Source organism: Nycticebus coucang, chromosome 4 (assembly GCF_027406575.1).
Source record: "Nycticebus coucang isolate mNycCou1 chromosome 4, mNycCou1.pri, whole genome shotgun sequence".
Taxonomy (NCBI): domain Eukaryota; kingdom Metazoa; phylum Chordata; class Mammalia; order Primates; family Lorisidae; genus Nycticebus; species Nycticebus coucang.
Genome location: NC_069783.1, coordinates 113,610,390 through 113,631,230, shown reverse-complemented (window position 1 = coordinate 113,631,230; position 20,841 = coordinate 113,610,390). Strand labels below are relative to the sequence as shown.

Here is a 20,841-nt window from a genome sequence, read left to right as displayed (position 1 = left end):
CATGGCCCAGTTGGACTGGCGTGTTAGGCAGAGTAGTGGCTCCCCAAAGATGACCATGTCCTATAAACACGTTTGATACCTGGCAAAAGGAAATTAAGGTTGAAGTGGAATTAAGGCTATTGAGCTACTAATCTTACAATAGGGAGATTATTTGAGTTACCTGGAAGACCAGTGCAATCACAGGCATTTTCAAAACTAAGAGAGTCAGAAGAGAGACCCAGAGAGAGAGCAGCAATAGGAGATGGCCCGATGCTGCCAGCTTTGGAGATGGAACAGGAGAAGGAGCAGGCACCTTAAGAAACTGGAAAAGGCAAGGGGCAGATCCTCCTCCAGAGCTTCCAGAAGGGAAAGCTTCCCTGCCTAGTCTCTGTATTAGCCCTCTGAGACCCAGAGCAGATTTCTGACCCCAAGAAGGGTAAAATAATAAACTTGTGTTTTTCTTAGTAAGTTCGTGGTAATTTGTTATAGCAATGATAGGAAACAGACCGGTTTCAAAAGTTTCTTGCTTTTTTTTTGTTTTTTTTTTTTTTGGCCGGGGCTAGGTTTGAACCCGCCACCTCCGGCATATGGGACTGGCGCCCTACTCCTTGAGCCACAGGCACTGCCCTCTTGCTTTTTTTTTTTTAAACAAGAGTCCCACTATGTTGCCCTTGGTAGAGTGCTGTGGTGTCACAGCTCACAGCAACCTTATACTCTTGTGCTTAAGCGATTCTCTTGCCTTAGCCTCCCAAGTAGCTGGGACTACAGGCACCCGCCAAAACACCCGGCTATTTTTTCTTTTGTTCTTGTTGTTGTTGCCATTGTTGTTTAGCAGGCCCAGGCCGAGTTCGAACCTGCCAGCCTGGGTGTATGTGGCCAGCGCTGTAACCACTGTGCTGTGGGCGCTGAGCTATAAAAGTTTCTTGAGGAAATATTTTTAAGCACATAAACCTGGTGTGAAAGTCTGTCTTAGTTCTTTCCTGAGCAAGAGCCCAACAACCCACCCCAGAGTCACATGGAGGCTGCTAGGTGTCTTCCGGGGCCTTTTCAGGGGAATCTGGTGACAGTAAGGCCCTTGTTAAGAAAGTCTATAAAGTAGATTTTGTCCTTGTTCCCTGGTATAATCTCTATAAAAGGGTATAATAGAAAGTAAATTTTTGTTTATTTTTAAGGCTTCTTATAATGGCTGATGAAAAAATCAGAGCATGAGCTCCCATTCTCCAGAATTGAATTATTAATACTTCTTTGGTATGAAATGTACAGTTCAGACAACCAGTGTCTTAGGTGATTATTTTCTATCTTTTGTTGGAATGTTCTTACCCATGGTTAGAAGTTCAGGCTGCAGGGCTTGGGTTCTTTGGCTGCATGCATCAGGGTCTGTCCCATGCTGGTCTGTGAGATAGGGGTTTGTTGTTCATATAAGGAGGGTGCTGGTCACCTAGGCTAATTCCAGGAGTCTGAGGCTACCAGACTTCAGTGGGGATGACTAGTCCTGGATTTCAGGTGGTTCTGTCCCCAGCAGGGGGAGGCACTATTCCTTGTTGGGTCTCTATTTGGAGCCTCTGATCCCAGCAGGGCTTGCTTGTCTTTGTGGCCTCACTTCTCCCTCTGCTCACTGCATGACTGTGCTGCAAGCTTCTGCTTATGGGAACTTCTGTGTGCGCCTGGCTTGAGCTTGCCTGGGGCCTGTGTTTCGTAATGGACGTGATTTAGGGATCCTGGGACCATCAGTGACCTTTTCCAGTTATCTAATTAAATTAGCCCCGGGGTCTCCAAGTCAGATGTTTGGGAGGGTGTCCAGCTGGTCTTCTGCCTCTGAGTGGGCTCATGGGCCACAGAGCATGAGTCTGGCTGTGGTTTGGGTTTAGCCGTCCCTAGCACAAGTGCTCATGCAGACGTATGAATCAGGCCTCTGTTGTGTGCCAGTGTGGTTCTAGACCTTGGGGGACACAGACAGAACACAGACAAATCAGTGGTCTCCCCTTATGGATCTTACATTCTGATGGGAGAGTCCATTAGCAAATCAGAATTTATAATTTGAGTGCAGTGGAAACTGTAAAATAACACAAAAGATAGAGAGATGTGGTGGGGGAGAGTGGGTGGGTAGATGCTCTAGGCGGGTCAGAGAAGTTTTCTGAGGAGGTGGCATTTCAGGTTGAACTGAAATCTGAGTGGCGAGGAGGAACAGGAATGGGGAGGCATTCCAGGTGGTAGAGGAGGCTCGGGTGGAGTGAGCTGGGCATAGCGTGGGGGTAGAAAGAAGGCCAGCGTGGTGAGGGCATTGAGGAGCATGAGAGGAGATTAAAGAGGCTGGGACCTTGTGGGCTAGGTGGACAGTCAGGCAGTCGTTCTCATTTCGTGGGAGTACCGATGCACTCCATGGAACGGCTGCCATCTTCAGGAGGCTGTTGGCAGGAAGGTAGCCTGGTGGGTAGATGGTGGGTAGATGGGAAGCTGGCAATGGAGGTGGTTAGAGGTAGATGCATTTAGGGTAGTTTTTGGACTTGCTGATGAATCGGACATGGGAGATGAAAGGAAAAGGAGTCAGCAATGACTCTGAGTTTTTTGGCCCGAGCAGCTGGGGGTTGTTACTGACCTGAGGGCACCTGGGGAAGACCAGTCAGCTGTGGGACTGCCGTGTGGTGAGAGGCTCACAGTGCACAGAACTCAGCTGCCTGGGGCTGCCCTGATAGCCAGAGCTGTGGGAGGGCCGCTTCCCTCAGAGGTGCTGTTCTTGAGGTAGGGAACACAGTTGTCCACATGCAGGCGCCCTGGGTTCTTTCTGTCTGGCTGCTCCGTCTTGTCACTGGGCCTCTTAAGGGTCATTGGGAAGGGAGGCTTTGGAGTTTTGAGCTTGTGTTCTGAATGATGTGAAGCATACACCACCATAGGTCCTGAGTGTTGTTTACTCAGGTGGGTCTGCTAGTGGCAAAGGAATACTGCTTGGGCTTGAATTCCCTGAAGCCTCACATTCTTTTTTTTTTTTTTTTTTGATACAGAGTCTCACTTTGTCGCCTCCTGGTAGAGTGCTATGGCATCATAGCTCACAGCAACCTCAGACTCTTGGGCTAAGTGATCCTCTTGCCTCAGCCTCCCAAGTAACTGGGACTACAGGAACCCACCACAAGGCCCAGCTATTTTTAGAGACTAGGTGTCACTCTAGCTCAGGCTGTTCTCTAACCTGTGAGCTCAGGCAGTTTGCCTGCCTTGGCCTCCCAGAGTGCTAGGATTACAGGTGTGAGCCACCATGCCCAGCCTCAAGCCTCACCTTATTGGGGTTTGACTGCAAAAAATCTTCTAGAGGGAGGCAGTGGAGAAGAGGTGATTTTGGTAGCTTCAGAAGGAGATCCAAGATCTGGAGAAATAAATAATTCCAGAAACAGGAGTCTATGTACCCTTTGAATCTTAGACGTGAGCTTGAAGAAGCTCAATTGGGTGACAATGAAGAGGAAGCAAAGGCTCCTGAAGATAGAGCAGAGGTTGGGGAGTTTTTGCTGCGTTGTGGAGAGGAACCATGGGGACTTTGGTAGCACAGCTTCACTGGTGAGGAACATTCTGGCAGGTGAATCAGCTTTGGAAGCTAGTCACCCTTCCTTCCAGGTTTGTGGGCAGGGGGATGGAGGGCAGCTGCTTTTGTTCTGCCATCATGAGCCAAATTCAGTCACCAAAATGAAAAACAGCTTCTTAGGTAGGAAGTAGGAAAATTAGCCAGATTCTAAGATATTCACCCAGGATTATAGCTTTTTTTTTTTTTTGCAGTTTTTGGCTGGGCTGGGTTTGAACTCACCACCTCTGGCATATGGGGCTGACGCCCTACTCCTTTGAGCCACAGGCGCTGCTTTTTAAAGAACCTTTTCATATATTCAAGGTGTGGTAACTGGCCTTCTTGCAGATGGTCTGCCTTATTTTAAGATTGGCAGTTGGAACCAGCCTAGATAGCTTGATACTAAGCTTTTCAGAGAAAGTTAATTTATAATTCTTGTTTGTTTCAATTAAGAGAGTCTTGCTCTGTCACCAGGGCAAGAGTGCAGTGGTGTCATCATAGCTTACTGCAGCCTCCAACTCCTGGGTTCCAGTGATCTTCTTGCCTCAGCCTCCTAAGTAGTTGCACACCACCACAAGAAATTTTTTAAAAATTTCTTGTCAAAATGGAATCTCACTATGTTGTCCAGGCTGGTCTCGAACTCCTGGTCTTACTTGCCTGGACATTCTAAAAGTACTGAGTCACCGTGCTTGCTACCCCCTCCCGCTCCTTTTGTTTTTGGAGACAAGAGACTCACTTTGTCACCCTTGGTAGACCGCTGTGGCATCATAGGTCACAGCAACCTCAAACTCTTGAGCTCAAGCCATTCTCTTGCCTCAGCCTCCCAAGTAGCACAACTCCTGGCTATTTCTAGAGATGAGGTCTCCCTTTGGCTCAGGCTGGTCTCAAACCTGTGAGCTCAGGCAATCTACCCACTTCAGCCTCCCAGAGTGCTAGGATTACAGGCCTGAGCCACTGTATCTGCCCTCCCTTACTCCCGTTTTTTTGAGACAGAGTATCCATCTGTCACTCTGGGTAGAGTGCTATGGCATCATCATAGCTCACTGCAGCCTCCAACTCTTAGCAATCTTCTTTCAGCCTCTGGAGTAGCTGGGACTAGAGGCACCTACTACTAGGCCTGGCTAGTTTTTCTATTTTAATTAATTAATTAATTTATTTATTTTTAGGATACATTAAAATTTGCTTTAATATTTCTTTGGGAAAAAAATATCACACTTGTAGTGAATGAACAAGAAATATTTTTATGCTATTATTTGTATCTACCATGCCATGAATTCACAGAGAAGAGATTCCAGTAGCTCAGGGAGGCACCTTGCCATTGAATGTGACAAAGTGTTGATTGATTTTTTTTTTTTTTTTTACGTTTTATTTTTTTTTGTAGAGACAGAGTCTCACTTTATGGCCCTCGGCAGAGTGCCATGGCCTCACACAGCTCACAGCAACCTCCAACTCCTGGGCTCAAGCGATTCTCTTGCCTCAGCCTCCCGAGCAGTTGGGACTACAGGCGCCCGCCACAACGCCCGGCTATTTTTTGGTTGCAGTTTGGCTGGGGCCGGGTTTGAACCCGCCACCCTCGGTATATGGGGCCGGCGCCCTACAGACTGAGCCACAGGCGCTGCCCGTGTTGATTGATTTTTGAATTCATGAGAAATAGGTTCCAGCACCTTGTATCACTGTTACATGGGGTCTGTTGGTTATCCTGTGTGCTATGCTGTACGCCTATTATGCCATGAGCTCATGGGGAATAAATAGGTTCTTGGACCTAAAAACATGGGTCCACTGGTACTCCTGTGTGTTATGTTATATGCTTATTATGCCATGAATTCATAGGGAATGGGTTCCAGGAGCTCAGGCTCCTTTCCATTAGTTCTCACAAAGTGGGCTTCTCTGGGTGGAGCAGGCTGGTGCTTCAGTTGAACCCAGGTACCTTTCTCTTTGGCTTCCTTCTTTTTCTGATCATTTTCCTTCACACGTTTCAGGAAGCTATCTCGGCTCTTAGAGTGCTTAATATGCTCAATACAAACATGAATCCTCTTGACAAGGATCTTGCCCTTAACTTGTTTGTTTACAACAATGCCAACAGCATACTAGGTAACATTGTAGACTCTTCCAGTTTTGCCATGGTAACATTTGTGTGGCATGCCTTTTTGAACAGTACCCATTCCCTTGATGTCTACAATATCACCTTTCTTGTAGATTCGCATATATGTGGCCAAAGGAACAACTCCATGATTTCTAAAAGGCCTAGAGGACCTGTATTGGGTGCCTCTCCTCTTTCCCTTTGTGTTTGTCATTTTGGTGAATTACCGTTAGATGGCGTCTCCGGCCGAAAGCTAGTATTCTATTTTTAGAAGAGATGGAGTCTTGCTTTTGTCCAGCCTGGTCTAGAACTCCAGAGCTCAAGCAGTCCACCTGCCTCAGCCTCCCAAAGTGCTAGGATTACAGGTGTGAGTCACCATGCCTGGCCAGCTGGATTTATTTATTAAAATGAAACACTTTGAATGAATTCTTAAAACAGTATATACTGGATGCTGGGTGGCTCATGCCTGTAAGCCTAGCACTCTAGAGGCCGAGGTGGGTGGATTGCTTGAGGTCATGAGTTAGAGACCAGCCTGAGCAAAAAACAAGACCCTGTCTTTACTAAAATAGAAAAACTGAGGCAAGGGGATCGCTTGAGACAAGGAGTTGGAGGTTGCTGTGAGCTATAATGGTAAGACTCTGTCTCAAAAAAACAAAAATAGTATATACCTATGTATTAGCTTGCTGTTTTAAATAGCTATTTTCTAGTTGAGTAGCAGGGTCTTTTTAAATTGCTTCCTTTGTTCTTTAAATTATCAAGTAGATCTTTCTTTGCCTTGAAGCAGGATTCTTTTATCCAGTTGTTGCCAGACAGGGTTTTTTCCCCCCAGCAATTTTATTGAGTTGTAATTGACACACCATAAAATGTACCCATTGTAAGTGTACAGTTCAGTCATTCTTTTAGTTGTTCAGACATCTTCCTAACCCAGTGTTAGGACTTTACATCCCTCAGTAAGCTCCTGGGTGTCCTTTCACATTTAATCATGGTTCCCACCACAGCCCTAGACAACCACTAATCTGCTTTCTGTTTCTATAGATTTGTCTTTTCTGGACATTTCATATACATGGAATCATATACTACATGCCCTTCTGTGTCTGGCTTCTTGGACTTGGCATCGTGTTTCAAAGTTCGTCCATCTGGTAGCATGTATCAGGTATTTTGTTCCTGTTTATTGCTGAATGTATTCCATTGTGGGGGTATACCACATTTCATTTATCCATTCCATATCCATTGGCAGACTGTTTTGTTTTTTTTTTGACAGAGTCTCATGTTGCTGTCAGTGGTGTGGGCCACCACGCCTGGCCTTGTCTATCTTCTTTAGAGAAGGTTCTATTCATCTTACTTGCCCATTCATATAAGGGATTGTTGCTCTTTTTTTGTTGCTTAATTTGAGTTCTCTGTAGATTTAGTTATGAAATGCTTTAGAATAGTGGCTCTCAAATTCTCTGCTCTTAGGATCCCTTTCCTCTCTTAAATATTGAGACCCCCAAGGAACTTTGGTTTATATGGATTATGGCTATTGATGTTTATTATATTAGAAATCACAACTGAGAAAAATTAAAAATATTTTTGAAAGCATTAAAAAATAATAAGCCCATTACATATTAATGCAAGTAGCTTTTTTTTTTTTTTTGTAGAGACTGAGTTTCACTTTATCACCCTCGGTAGAGTGCCGTGCTGTGGTGTCACAGGTCACAGCACCTCCAACTTCTGGGCTTAGGCAATTCTCTTGCCTCAGCCTCCTGAGTAGCTGGGACTATAAGCGCCCACCACAATGCCTGGCTATTTATTTATTTATTTTAATTTTTTTTTTTTATTAAATCATAGCTGTGTACATTGATATGATCATGGGGCATCATTCACTAGCTTCACAGACCGTTTGACACACTTTCATCACACTAAGTTAACATAGCCTAAAAATATGGAACGCTTCATGAATTTGCGTGTCATCCTTGTGCAGGGGCTGTGCTAATCTTCTCTGTATCGTTCCAATTTTAGTATATGTGCTGCCGAAGCGAGCACCCGGCTATTTTTTTGTTGAGGATTGGCCCGGGCCAGGGTCGAACCCGCCACCCTCGGTATATGGGGCTGGTGCCTCACCCACTGAGCCACAGGCACCACCCACTTTTTTTTTTTTTTTTTGAGACAGTCTCACTCTGTTTCCCCAGGCTAGAGTGCCGTAACATCATAGTTCACAGTAACCTCAAACTCTTGATCTTGAGAGATCCTCTTGCCTCAGCCTCCTGAGTAGCTGGGACTACTGGCATGTGTCACCATGCCTATCTAGTTTTTCTTTTTTTTTTTTTTGTAGAGACAGAGTCTCACTGTACCACCCTCGGGTAGAGTGCCGTGGTGTCACACGGCTCACAGCAACCTCTAACTCTTGGGCTTACGCGATTCTCTTGCCTCAGCCTCCCAAGCAGCTGGGACTACAGGCGCCCACCACAACGCCCGGCTATTTTTTGTTGCAGTTTGGCTGGGGCTGGGTTTGAACCCACCACCCTCGGCATATGGGGCCAGCGCCCTACTCACTGAGCCACAGGCGCCGCCCCCTAGTTTTTCTATTTTTTAGTAGAGTTAGGTTCTCTCTTGCTCAGGCTAGTCTCGAACTTGTGGACTCAAGCAGTCCATCTGCTTTAGCCTCCCAGAGTGCTAGGATCACAAGCATGAGCCACCACACCTGGCCTCAAGTGATCATCCTGCCTCAATCTCCTGAGTAACTGGGACTATAGGCACCTGCCATTATGGCTGACTAATTTTTCTACTTTTAGCAGAGATGGAGTCTTGCCCTTGTTCAGGCTGGTCTCAAATTCCTGGGTTTAAGCTATCCACCTATCTTGGCTTCTCAGAGTGCTAGGATTACAGGCATGAACTGCTGTACCCGGCCAGCATACTTTTATAGAAAATGACTATTTTCTGAAAAGAATTGAGAAGAATTGATGTTGTTTTATGCATTTGCAAATCTCCTTAATGTTTGTCTAATGTTTGCTTAGGAAGTGGCTATATGCTTAGATCTGCTTTTGTATTCATCCTCTGTAATATGTCGTGTCTGGAAAGTTTTGCCATACACTCTTGAGAGAGCAGAAGTGAAAAAGGCAAATAACCTCTAAGTATTATATTCAAAATAGCTTTGATATCATGGAGCTGCAAAAGGGTCTCAGGGACCTTTGACAATCACACTTTGAGAACCACTGCTTTAAGATGGATTCATGGATGGAGACATAGATAAGTGATAAAGAGATATCATGAACCTCCCCAAATGGTCTCAGGGACCTTTGACAACCATACTTTGAGAATCACAGCTTTAAAAAAAATAAGATGAGGCCGGGCATGGTGGCTCATGCCTGTAATCTTAGCTCTCTGGGAGGCTGAGGCAAGTGGATTGCCTGAGCTCACAGGTTCAATATCAGCCTGAGCCAGAGTAAGACCTCATCTCTAAAAATAGCCGGGCATTGTGGCAGGTGGCTTAGTCGCAGCTACTCGGGAGACTGAGGGCGAGAGAATCGCTTAAGCCCCAGAGTTTGAGATTGCTGTGAGCCGTGATGCTGCAGCACTATACTGAGTGTGACAAAGTGAGACTGTCTCAAAAACAAAAACAAAAAAAAATATATATATATATGGTGGAGTCATGGATGGAGAGATGCATTAGTGATAAAATAAATATATTAAGATGTTAATTGGAGAATCCAGGTGGTAGGTACCTGAGTGTTCTAACTTTCCTGTATGCTTCAAAATATTCATAATAAAATGTTAGAAAAAAATGAGAAAAATTGCATTTATTTAAGGAATGACCATATTGGTTTTATTATGGGTGAGCAAATATTTTTAAAAATATTTAAAACACTGCCAGGTGCAGTGGCTCACGCCTGTAATCCTAGCACTCTAGGAGGCCGAGGTGGGTGGATTGCCTGAGCTCACAGGTTCAAAACCAGCCTGAACCAGAGGGAGACCCTGCCTCTAAAAGTAGCCAGGCATTGTGGTGAGTAGTTCCAGCTATTTAGGAGGCTGAGACAAGAGGATCACTTGAGCCCAAGTATTTGAGGTTGCTGTGAGCTATGACACCATGGCACTCTACCAAGGGCAACAAACTGAAACTGTCTCCAAAAAAAAAAAATATATATATATATATATATATATATATATATATATATTGAAAACACAGCCACACACAGTGATTTGGGCCTATAATCCCAGCACTCTGGGAGGTGGAGGCAGGGGGATCACTTGAGCTCAGGAGTTCAAGAGCAGCTGGAACAAGGGAGAGGGAGACTATTAAAAATAAAAAATCTGTACTAAAAATGAAGTTAGTCAGGCTTTGTGGCAGGTGCCTGTAGTCCCAGCTATTCAGGAGGATGGATTGAACCCAGGAATTTCAGGTTGTTGTGAACTAGGCTTTCACCAAGGCATTCTAACCTGAGCAACAGAGTGAGACTGTGTCTCAGACCCCCTCCCCCCAAAACAAAACAACTTTGGGATGAAGTGTTACATGCTACAACATGGGTGAACCTTGAGAACATCTTGTTGGGTGAAAGAAGCCAGACCCAAAGGACCACGTGTTGTGATCCCATTTGTATGAGATGTCCAGGGTAGGCAAACTCATAGAAACAGAAAGTAGAGTAGGAGTTGCCAGGGCTGGGGGTGGGGAAGAATAAATAGTCACTGGTAATGGGTATGGGTTTTTTTTTTTTGAGGGTGATGAAAATGTTCTAAAATTAGAGAGTGGTGATGGTTACACAACTCTGTGAATACACTAAAAACCACTGAACTCAAAGGGTGGATTTTATGGTGTGTAAATTATGACTTAGTAAGCTGATTTTTTAAGAAAAATGTTGAAAAATTTCAGATTTTCAACATTATCTTTAGGAAATCTGACTTGGGAAGTACAGTAACAGATGATCTTCAAGTTCATATGTTAGTGTGATGATCTTCACAGATGATCTTCAAGACAGATGTTAGTGTCTAGAAAATCTATGTTTCTGTATCTCCACTGTGTACAGTAAATGGAGGAATGTTTGGGAAAGTGACCTTCCTTTGGGTTCTCCATGTTGCATCAGTGCTTCTCAAATCGCCCTCTGTAAATTGTGCTGTTAAGACCTTTTTTCTCTTGACATTGTTTATCTGGGTCAGGCATCACAAACTTAAATGTTCATAAGAGCCAGGAAATAAAATAGGCCGTCCGTAAGGCCAAGAGATCTTTTTTATCTTTTTATTTTCTTCCTTTTGATAAGATTATGGTTATAGAGAAATGTTTCTTTATTATGAAAATTGTGCAGGCATAAACTGCAGTTGACTTGGGCTCAGTGACAGAAAGGCAATAGGGAGTGGTGGGGACTGGAGTGATCTTACACAGTGTTTATCTGAAAGGGAGCCATCACTCAACTCCAGTTAACTCTTGCTATTTGGGAATGTCAGTCCGGTGTTAGGAGATCTGGCATATTTGAAAAATTGAAAGAAATAATGGATTTTTATGTGAACTCTACTTTTAAATTTTGGTTCAGTTTGGGTATAATTTCAGGTCTGAGTTCAGGTATTAGGTGTTCTGAGGAAATGAATTTAATCTAGGCTGAATCTAGTTTAGAAATGAGTCTTGGCTTAAAAGGTGAAGGTGGTGTGCTATTTGCCACAGGTCAGCTCTGGCAGAAGGATGATTTTTTTAGGTGTTCTTACTGCTATGTTGGCCATCTTGCCCCTGCTCTGTTTAAAGTCACAGAGCATAATCCTCTGAATACCAAATATAAGACTGTCTGCCTGGTAAACCTCAGAAGTATGCCTGCTCCTAGGGGACAGTTACTCTGAATTATGAGGCACTACGGCAATGATTTTATAAATGTTCTTGTCCCATGAATGGAGAGTTTATTCTCTGTTTTGTGAAATTCTTGGATTATAGGTAATCTTAGCCTTACATTTCTTTTCAGACTATTAGCCCTTATCTTCATCATACTTGACTAGGGAAGGGCTATTTTCTTTGGGTGATTCTGGGGTAGAGGAAAGGGGGGATAGTTTGACTTAACCCCAAGGCTCTTGTTTAAAGTTTTTAACCTGTATGTTTTACATTATGTTACCTATCTTTGACTTTGCTTTCCCAGTGTGTGTGCGTGCACACATCTATGTGTATGTATTTGGGGTGGCTAAGAAAGCAGTGGGTTTGCTACATTAGAACCCTCTCCCCACTGTACCCATTCTCACATGCAAAAGTACTACTTGTGTGTACACCTTGCATATGTTACTAGGATTTCTAGTTTGTTCATTTGTTCTTTCTCCTTCCTTTCCTTCTTCTTTCCTTTCTTCCTTCTCTTCTCCTTCTCTTTCTTCCTTTCCCTTTTTCCTGTCTTCCTATCTGATTTATAAAGGTGTTGGCAGATAGCTTTACGGTTCTTGAATGGTATAACATCTGCTTCTAAGCCAGATGAAAATAGAATTTGTATTTATCAGAGATGCAATGTTCCCTTTGCTGAAATAAGTTCACTGAAAAGTTGAGGAATTCTTTTCTAAGCTTAGGACCTTACTTTTTGGAATTTTGCTGCATTTTCCAAGGCCTTCTTACAGATTTTACTTATCATTATTTCTCTGTTTTTAGTTTTGTTTATATTTTAAAATTAAAATTAACCATTTCCTTTTAAACTGAGTTTTGTGTGCGCACGTGTATGTATGTATTTATTTATTTATGTTGCAGTTTTTGGCTGGGGCCAGGTTTGAACCCGCCACCTCTGGTATATGGGGCCAGTGCCCTACCCCTTTGAGTCACAGGCACCGCCCTGTATTTATTTATTTAGAAGCAGATTCTCATTCTGTCATCCTGGTAGAGTGCAGTAGTGTGATCAAAGCTCACAGTAACCTCAAGCTTTTGGGCTCCAGTGATCCTCCTGCCTTAGCCTCCTGAATAGCTGGGGTCACAGGTGGGTACCACTACTGCAGTATTTTTAGTGGCTAAATAGTATTTCCTTGTGTGGATGTTCTAGCAACAGATTGTGGAAAATATTTCCATGGTATTTTTTGTAATCCCCTGTGGTGACTCTGGGTCCTATTGCATTTGTCTCTGTTGGTAGACTCCAGATTTGGCTGCTTTCTCTGAAAATGTTTCTCTAACTCTTCCTCCTTCCTAAAAGGATTTTTTACCCTGAGAACTTTCCAGGACTCTTTTTTTGGAGACAGAGTCTCACTTTGTTGCCCTTGGTAGAGTGCCATCACGTCATAGCTCACAGCAACTTCAAACTCTTAGGCTAATGCGATTCTTTTGCATTAGCCTCCCAGGTAGCTGGGACTATGGACGCCTGCCACAATGCTTGGCTATTTTCTTCCTTTCTTTCTTTGTTTTTTTTGAGACAGAGCCTCAAGCTATCGCCCTGGGTAGCGTGCCGTAGCATCACAGTTCACAGTAACCTCCAGTGTTTCTCTTGCCTCAATCTCCCAAGTAGCTGGGACTACAGGTGCCTGCCACAATGCTCGGCCTTTTTTTTTTTTATTAAATCATAGTTGTGTACATTAATGCAATAATGGGGTACAGTGTGCTGGTTTTATATACAATTTGAAATACTTTCATCAAACTGGTTTCATCAAACATAGCCTTCACCGCATTTTCTTAGTAATTGTGTTTTATATTCTATACTTAGTAGATTTAACTTGTACCCTTGTAAAATGTACCGTAGGTGTGGTCCCACCAATTACCCTCCCTCCCCCCATCTTCCCCTCCCTCTCTTTCCCCATTCTTCTTGGGCTATAGTTGGGTTATAGCTTTCATATGAAAGTGTGGGTGCTTATAAATTGGTTTCATAGTAGAGCTGAGTACATTGGATACTTTTTCTTCCATTCTTGAGATACTTTGCTAAGAAGAATATGTTCCAGCTCCATCCATGTAAACATGAAAGAGGTAAAGTCTCCATCTTTTTTTAAGGCTGCGTAATATTCCATAGTGTACATATACCACAATTTATTAATCCATTCATGGGTTGATGGGCACTTGGGCTTCTTCCATGACTTAGCAATTATGAATTGGGCTGCAATAAACATTCTAGTGGAAATATCTTTGTTGCAAAGTGATTTTTGGTCTTCTGGATATATATCTAGTAGAGGAATTGAAGGATTGAATGGTACGTCTATTTTTAGATCCCTAAGTGATCTCTAAACATCTTTCCAAAAGGAACGTGTTAGTTTGCATTCCCACCAGCAGTGCAGAAGTGTTCCCTTTTTTCCACATCCAGGCCAATATCTCTGGCAGTTTTTTGGTTGTAGCTGTCACTGTTGTTTGGCAGGCCTGGGCTGAATTTGAACCTGCCAGCTCTGGTGTATGTGGCTGGTGCCTTAGCCACTTGAGCTACAGGCGCCGAGCTTGGATATTTTTTTCTTTAGAGATGGGATCTCGCTCCGGCTCAGGCTGGTCTTGGCCTTCCATAGTGCTAGGATTATAGGCGTGAGCCACCATGCCCAGTGAGGACTCTTAATAAAAGACACATTAGGTACATCCCTTATTTCACTGACCCACTCTCATGGGTCAGCTGCGTTTGGAGCAGTGGTGGTCAGCATGTGTGCAGTTGAAAGGCGGTCCTTGTTCTGGTGCCCTGGGCTGTGGATCTGAAAGCTCCAAAGGTGCAGGGGACAGAATGAAAGGTTAGCAGTGTGCTTGTGGGACTGAGGCTCAAGCATGCATGTCCTGGGATGTGCTGCTGGTCAACAGGCTTCTAAGAGGCTCTCGTCGCATGGATGTTGCAATCACTACTGTTCCTTGGCTGTTGCTCCAGAGGAGCAAGACTTCATGGAAGGTTGTGATTCCAGTGTGAGTCTTCCCAGCTGGTGTGAACTTACACATGATGGTGGAACACCATCCATGTATGTTCCTGTCCATTACAGAACTGGCATAGAACTTGATAGGGGAAGGAAGAGCTGACTCAGTGCTTAGGGAAAGTCTATGTTCTTCTTGTCAGATGAGCCTGGGGATACCCTCTCTGACTCTGGTAGCTTTGCTGTCAGTTTGCTTGCTTGTGGGACTTCTGTGGGTTCATCTGCCCTACCACCTGCACTGTTGGCAGAAGGCTTGGTTGAGGGGCTACCAGTTGCTGGCGAGAGGACTTTGGTTATGCTTTGAAATTGACAATTGGTCAGGCCTGACTGTGGAGGCTGGGTGCCACCTGCTGCACTCCTGCTTCTAGCTCCTACAGTGCCCTATTTCCTAGCCCACTGGAGACCCAGTGCCCACCTTCCTGTTCTTACAGGCTGGTCCCTATCTATCAGACCTGTCTCCATTCCCCTTAGTCTGGAATCCATGGGCTTATCCTTGCGAGAAATGTTGGCAGAAGTCTTTGTTAATAAGAAAGCCTGCCCTCACTGAAAGCAAAGACTCATTTTATCAGCTCAGCCCTACCTTGTGCTTGGTGCCATCCTTGCATAGCCCTGGAGAGCTAGCAGGCAAGTAAAGCTCACGTGTGCTGTGCACAGTTTCCACTAGATCATTCTCAGAGCAGCCTTCCAGAGACCCACATCATGGGGGCTGGCATGGGTGTGTGGAGTCAGCTGCTTTTTGTCTGATAAGTTTGTTTGCTTATCTTTATTTGTGTGCCTGTTGCTGGCTCCTTGGAGTTATGGGTTGTTCGTATAGTGCTGGAGATGGCTGCCTGGATTGGCAAAATAGGGATGAAGTGAGCAGGGCAGGGTGTGGTGTGAGAAACACCATAATCTGCTCCTTCCCAGCCCCCAGGTCTTCCCTACAGGGAGAGTTTCTTCTGTTTCCTGTCCTAGAGGGCTCCAGTAGCAGCTTTTAGGCTCTTCTAAAGATGGGGGGGCAGCCACCCATGCTGAGTAGCTCAAGTTGAGGTCTGGGGTGTGCTGCCCTCCCAGATGACTATAGAAACACTTGGTGCTTCATTGAAACCTTTTGTTCTTTGGTGGCTGGGATCACTGGAAATATATCAGTGAGGCTTAAATGTGTCTTGGGCTGCCTGGTAGGAGGTCCAGGGCTGCAGAGCAGCCAGCTCCAGTGATGTATCATACCTGAAGGGCAGCTGGCCTGCCTTTTGTTGGGTCACATGGCTGGGCCAGTGTTGGTTTATGTGTTTTTTTCGTCCTTTTTAATGTTGTGCCTCAACGTCACAGGAAACTTGAGGCTAGAAATTAGGAGAGGAAGGAGGGCAGGTTTTTCAGCTGGCTCTTGTTGGGTTGGTGCTTGACAAAGCCATCATTGTTTTGAATAAAGTGCCCACTTGCTTTGGTTGGAGTTGCTCTGGTGCTCTGAAACTGGCTTCTCTTCTTCCATCTCTGCTGCTGTTCCTGGGCCCTGCTGGGAGGAAGCCCACTAGTTTTCAAGGGTCAGAAATGACTCACTTATGGCAGTAAGTTAATCATCTCAAAGCAGATGACTGTCTTGTAGCCTAGTGGGCAGCCCAGGCTGATCAAGAACCCTAGCTGGGTCATAGCTGTGGCCTCTTGGTAATGTCCAATGGCACTGAGCTTCCAGGAGTTACACTATTTGCCCGTCATCTCAGGCTCACTTGACACTTGCCTGTTACAGACATGAGACCACCTGCTCTGGCCACATTCCCCACCTACTGTCACTACTGCCCTGGCTGACCTCCCCTCTGACCTCTTTGGTCTGGTGTCTGTCCCCGTCATGTGTGTGATGCTTCAAGCTACAGAATTAGTCAGCAAGAGAGAGTGAGAGTAAATCTTCTACTGAATTTACTGCAGACCAGGAGCAGGGCCTCTTGTTTGGGTTTTCTGATGTCGACAGACTGCATTGTCTAACCTTGACCCCTCAGTTTGGTTTTCTATTTGTGTGGTCAGATACCACATATCCGGATGTCTTTGTGGAAGTCCGAGCCTTGTAGGGGTTGAGGATGTTAGGAACTTCTCCCTCAGCAGGTGAAGATTGCTCACAGAGAAAGGTGTTTGTAGTGAGAAGATTGAGACTCCCTTTCTCCCCAGGTCAAGAATTTAGTGTCGGGCGGCGCCTGTGGCTCAGTGAGTAGGGCGCCGGCCCCATATGCCGAGGGTGGTGGGTTCAAGCCCAGTCCCAGCCAAACTGCAACAAAAAGATAGCTGGGCGTTGTGACAGGCGCCTGTAGTCCCAGCTGCTCAGGAGGCTGAGGCAGGAGAATCGCGTAGGCCCAGGAGTTGGAGGTTACTGTGAGCTGTGTGAAGTCGTGGCACTCTACCCAAGGACAGTACAGTGAGACTCTGTCTCTACAAAAAAAAAAAGAAAAAGAATTTAGTGTCTCTGCATTTGGATTAATATAGGTCTTCTAACGCAATGTGATTACAGGCTAACATTTGAAGAGCTTAGATGGAGAACATGCTGAGTGCGAGGAAAATATTTTCAAGTTCTTTGCCCCAGACATCCAAGTTTTGGTGCTTTTTTACTCAAGGATGGAGCTGCAAAAGCAGTAGTTTATACCTAGTGTATAGAGGTGGGTAGTAGAAGGATGATACGAAATGACCTTATCCATGGGTTATCCAGAGATAGACGTGGGAACCACCATCATGGTAAAATTTAGGGAGTACAGAAGAATCTATGAATGAATCTAAAATGACTTTTTTAGGTTGAAATGCCAGTCCTTTGAGTTTTTATGCAATTAAAGTTGTGTTGCTATTAAAATATGTTCATAAAAATGCCTCCTTTATCTGCCTCATAAGCAGGTTTTGTAGACCACTGTTTATTAGTCATCTTTTATGTATTGAAAATTAACCATTATTTGGGCACGGTGGCTCACACCTGTAATCCTAGCATTCTGGAAGGCTGAGGCAGGTGAATTGCCTGAAGTCACAGGTTCGAGACCAGCTTAAGCCAGAGAGAGACCTCTAAAAATAGCTGGTGGGGTGGCGCCTGTGGCTCAGTGGGTAGAGCGCCGGCCCCATATACCGAGGGTGGCAGGTTCGAACCCGACCTCAGCCAAACTGCCACAAAAAAATAGCCAGGTGTTGTGGCAGGCGCCTATAGTCCCTGCTACTCGGGAGGCTAAGGCAAAACAATTGCCTAAGTCCAGGAGTTGGAGGTTGCTGTGAGCTGTGATGCCACAACACTCTACCTAGGGCAACAAAGTGAGACTCTGTCTCAATAAAATAGAATAGAATAAAATAAAATAATAAAATATAGCTGGGCATTGTGGCAGGTGCCCGTAGTCCCAGCTACTTGGGAGGCTGAGGCAAGAGAATCACTTGAACCTAAGAGTTTGAGGTTGCTGTGAGCTATGATGCCACAGCACTCTACCAGGGTGATGAAGTGAAACTGTCTCAACAAAACAAAACAAAACAAATTAACCATTTTTAATGGGAAGTAGAAATCTCTCTCAAATGCATAATAATTGAGCACTCTGGGAGGCTTAAGTGGGTAGACTACTGAGCTCAGGAGTTCCAGACCAGCCTGAACAAGAGTGAGACCCCATCTCTTATTAAAAATAGAAAAACTAGCTGGGCGTTGTGGCAGGTACCTGTAGTCCCAGCTACTCAGAAGGCTGAGGCAAGACGATATCTTGAGCTCAGGAGTTTGAGGTGATTACCAGCTGTGATGCCATGGCACTCTAGCCAAGTCGACAGAGTGAGACTCTGTCTCAAAAAATAAAAAAGGATAATCTTTGCTGCTTTCTTGAACACAGCGTAATGTAATTTGATTGATTAATTAATTCTTTTCTATTTTTAGTAGAGATAGGGGTCTCTTGCTCAAGCTGGTCTGGAACTCCTGAGCTCAAGCATTCCACCCTCCTTGGCCTCTCAAAGTGCAGGGATTACAGATTTGAGCCACTACACCCAGCCTAACTTGATTATTTAGTAACTTATTTCTGAATATTATTTATTATATTATTATAGTAACTTTGGGTCATTCTTCCACATTCAGATGTATTTGCTTCTCTGCTTGGCCATCCCAGACTCTTTCGAGTTGCCTTTTTTTTTGAGACAGAGTCTCACTTTTTTGCCCTAGGTAGAGTGCTGTGGTGTCATAGCTCACAGCAACCTCAAACTCTGGGGCTCAAGTGATTCTCTTGCCTCAGCCTCCCAAGTAGCTGGGACTACAGGCACCTGTTACAACTTCTGGCTGTTTTTAGAGACAAAGTCTTGCTGTGGCTCTGGCTGATCTTGAACCTGTGAGCTTAGGCAATCCACCTGCCTCGGCCTCCCAAGTGCTAGGATTACAGGCGAGAGCCACCACACCCACCCAGCTTTTCAAATCTTTAATGATTGTCTCCTCCAGGCTGTTGGCTGTCACTTGTTCTGCAGTGAGTTTGCCTGTCTGTCTAGTGTTTGCCATTTTCTGTTGGGTTGCACAATGGGTTAAATTGGGTATAAAGTAATAGTAACTAAATTAGTGAAGTTTTAGGGACCGAGTCAAGTGCATAGACCTTTATGGTATCTTGAATTACTTGAACTTACCTTTAGATAACTAAGTTAAGCTAATTTAGATAACTAAATTAATTGTGAGATAATGTTATATGTATAAACTTCTACAGAATAATCTGAAGCCATTATTATCCAGTTATGTCACTGAAAGTTGTTGTCCAGATTAATTGGTGACAGAAATGATCTGCAAATCATGTGAAAGAGCAAAGATACTAAACCCTTTTAAAAATTATAGTATTGGTCAGGCACTGTGACTCATGCCTGTAATAATCCCAGCACTTTGGGAAGCCAAGGCAGGAGGATTGCTTAAGGCCAGGAGTTCAAGAATGACCACCCTAGGCAATATAGCAAGGCTCTATCTCCAAAAAAAAAAAAAGTCAGGCATGGTGGTGAACATCTGTACCTGGTACTCAGGAGGCTAAAGTAGGAGGATCACTTGACCCTGGGAGTTTGAGGTTACAGTGAGCAATGATGATGCCACTATAGTCTTGACGAAGGAACAAAACCCTGTCTGTTTACAAACAAACAAAAAACTTAATAGTATTATTCTCATTACTGAAATATGGCAAATGAAACAAACAAACAAAAAGCTCTCAAATCCAGTCAACAAGACAAATTTGGTACCCTGGCTAATTGAGTTTTACTTTCTGTTAAATACATGGACATTAATTTTTCTCTCTTTTACAAATGGAGATTGTTTTGTGAAGGTTCTCCTGCCCTTGGCTTACTATAGAGAGACACATGCTCATTGTTAAATGGGAATTCAGATATTTTGGAAAGATAGAAAGAAAAGTGCAGAATCCTCTGGACCACTCCTCTTGGAATTATACCCGTTGTTTTATCATTGTGCCCTTTTTGCTTTTTTTTTGTACATCATAGATAAAAATAAATCTGTGCCATCATTTTCAGTTGTCTTTTGAAGAGCAAAAGTTTTTAATTTTGATGAAATCCAGTGTATCTCTTATTTTTTCCTTTTCATGGTTTTTGTATCCTATTTAAGAATTTTTTGTCAAACTCAAAAATGTCTAGGATTTTCTGTTATGTTTTATTCAAGAAGTTTTATAGCGTTAGCTATTACATTTAGGACTGTGATCCATTTTGAGTTAATTTTTTTAGAGACAGAGTCTCACTTTGTTGCCCTCGGTAGAGTGCTATGTGTCACAGCTCACAGCATCCTCCAGCTCTTGAGCTTAGGCGATTCTCTTGCCTCAGCCTCCTAAGTAGCTGGGACTACAGGCACCCGCCACAATGCCCAGCTATTTTTTTTTTTTTTTTTTTGCAATTTGGCCGAGGTCAGATTTGAATCCGCTGCCCTCAGTATATGGGGCTGGCGCCCTACTCACTGAGCCACAGGCGCCGTCCCATTTTGAGTTAATTTTTATGTATGGTATAAGGTGAGTGTTGGGATTCAGTTGAATAGTCCTTTAATATCCTTGTTTATAGTTTTTCTCATTACATTTCTTAAATTATTTCCTTAAGACATTCTTTTTTTTTTTTTTTTTTGTAGAGACAGAGTCTCACTTTATGGCCCTCGGTAGAGTGCCGTGGCCTCACACAGCTCACAGCAACCTCCAACTCCTGGGCTTAAGCGATTCTCTTGCCTCAGCCTCCCGAGCAGCTGGGACTACAGGCGCCCGCCACAACGCCCAGCTATTTTTTTTTTTTTGGTTGCAGTTTGGCCGGGGCCGGGTTTGAACCCGCCACCCTCGGTATATGGGGCTGGCGCCCTATGGACTGAGCCACAGGCGCCGCCCCCTTAAGACATTCTTAAAAGTGAAATTGCAAGATCAGAGTGGATCCACAATGAAATCTTTGATGTATTCTGCTAGAAAAGTTTTCAAAAGTTGTAGTATAGAAAAGACAACCCTGAGGCTCAGCGTCTGTAGCACAGCGGTTACGGCGCCAGCCACATGTACTGAGG

At 44.3% G+C, this 20,841-nt stretch overlaps 1 protein-coding gene and 1 non-coding gene across 3 annotated transcripts in view; one reads left to right on the top strand and one right to left on the bottom strand.

The window, feature by feature from the left end:
* MLXIP (MLX interacting protein) overlaps positions 1-20,841 on the top strand; it is a 63,415-nt gene that overhangs the window by 7,584 nt on the left and 34,990 nt on the right. The window contains exon 1 of one of the 2 annotated variants that reach the window (XM_053586984.1): positions 6,733-6,756. The exons of the other annotated variant lie outside the window; for it this stretch is intronic. The gene's annotated coding sequence lies outside the window, so the exon portion shown is untranslated. Of the gene's footprint in view, positions 1-6,732; positions 6,757-20,841 lie in introns of those variants that run through there. 2 annotated transcript variants of the gene reach the window in all.
* LOC128585065 (U6 spliceosomal RNA) lies at positions 7,519-7,625 on the bottom strand. The gene has a single exon (XR_008379814.1). It is a non-coding gene; the product is annotated as a U6 spliceosomal RNA (small nuclear RNA).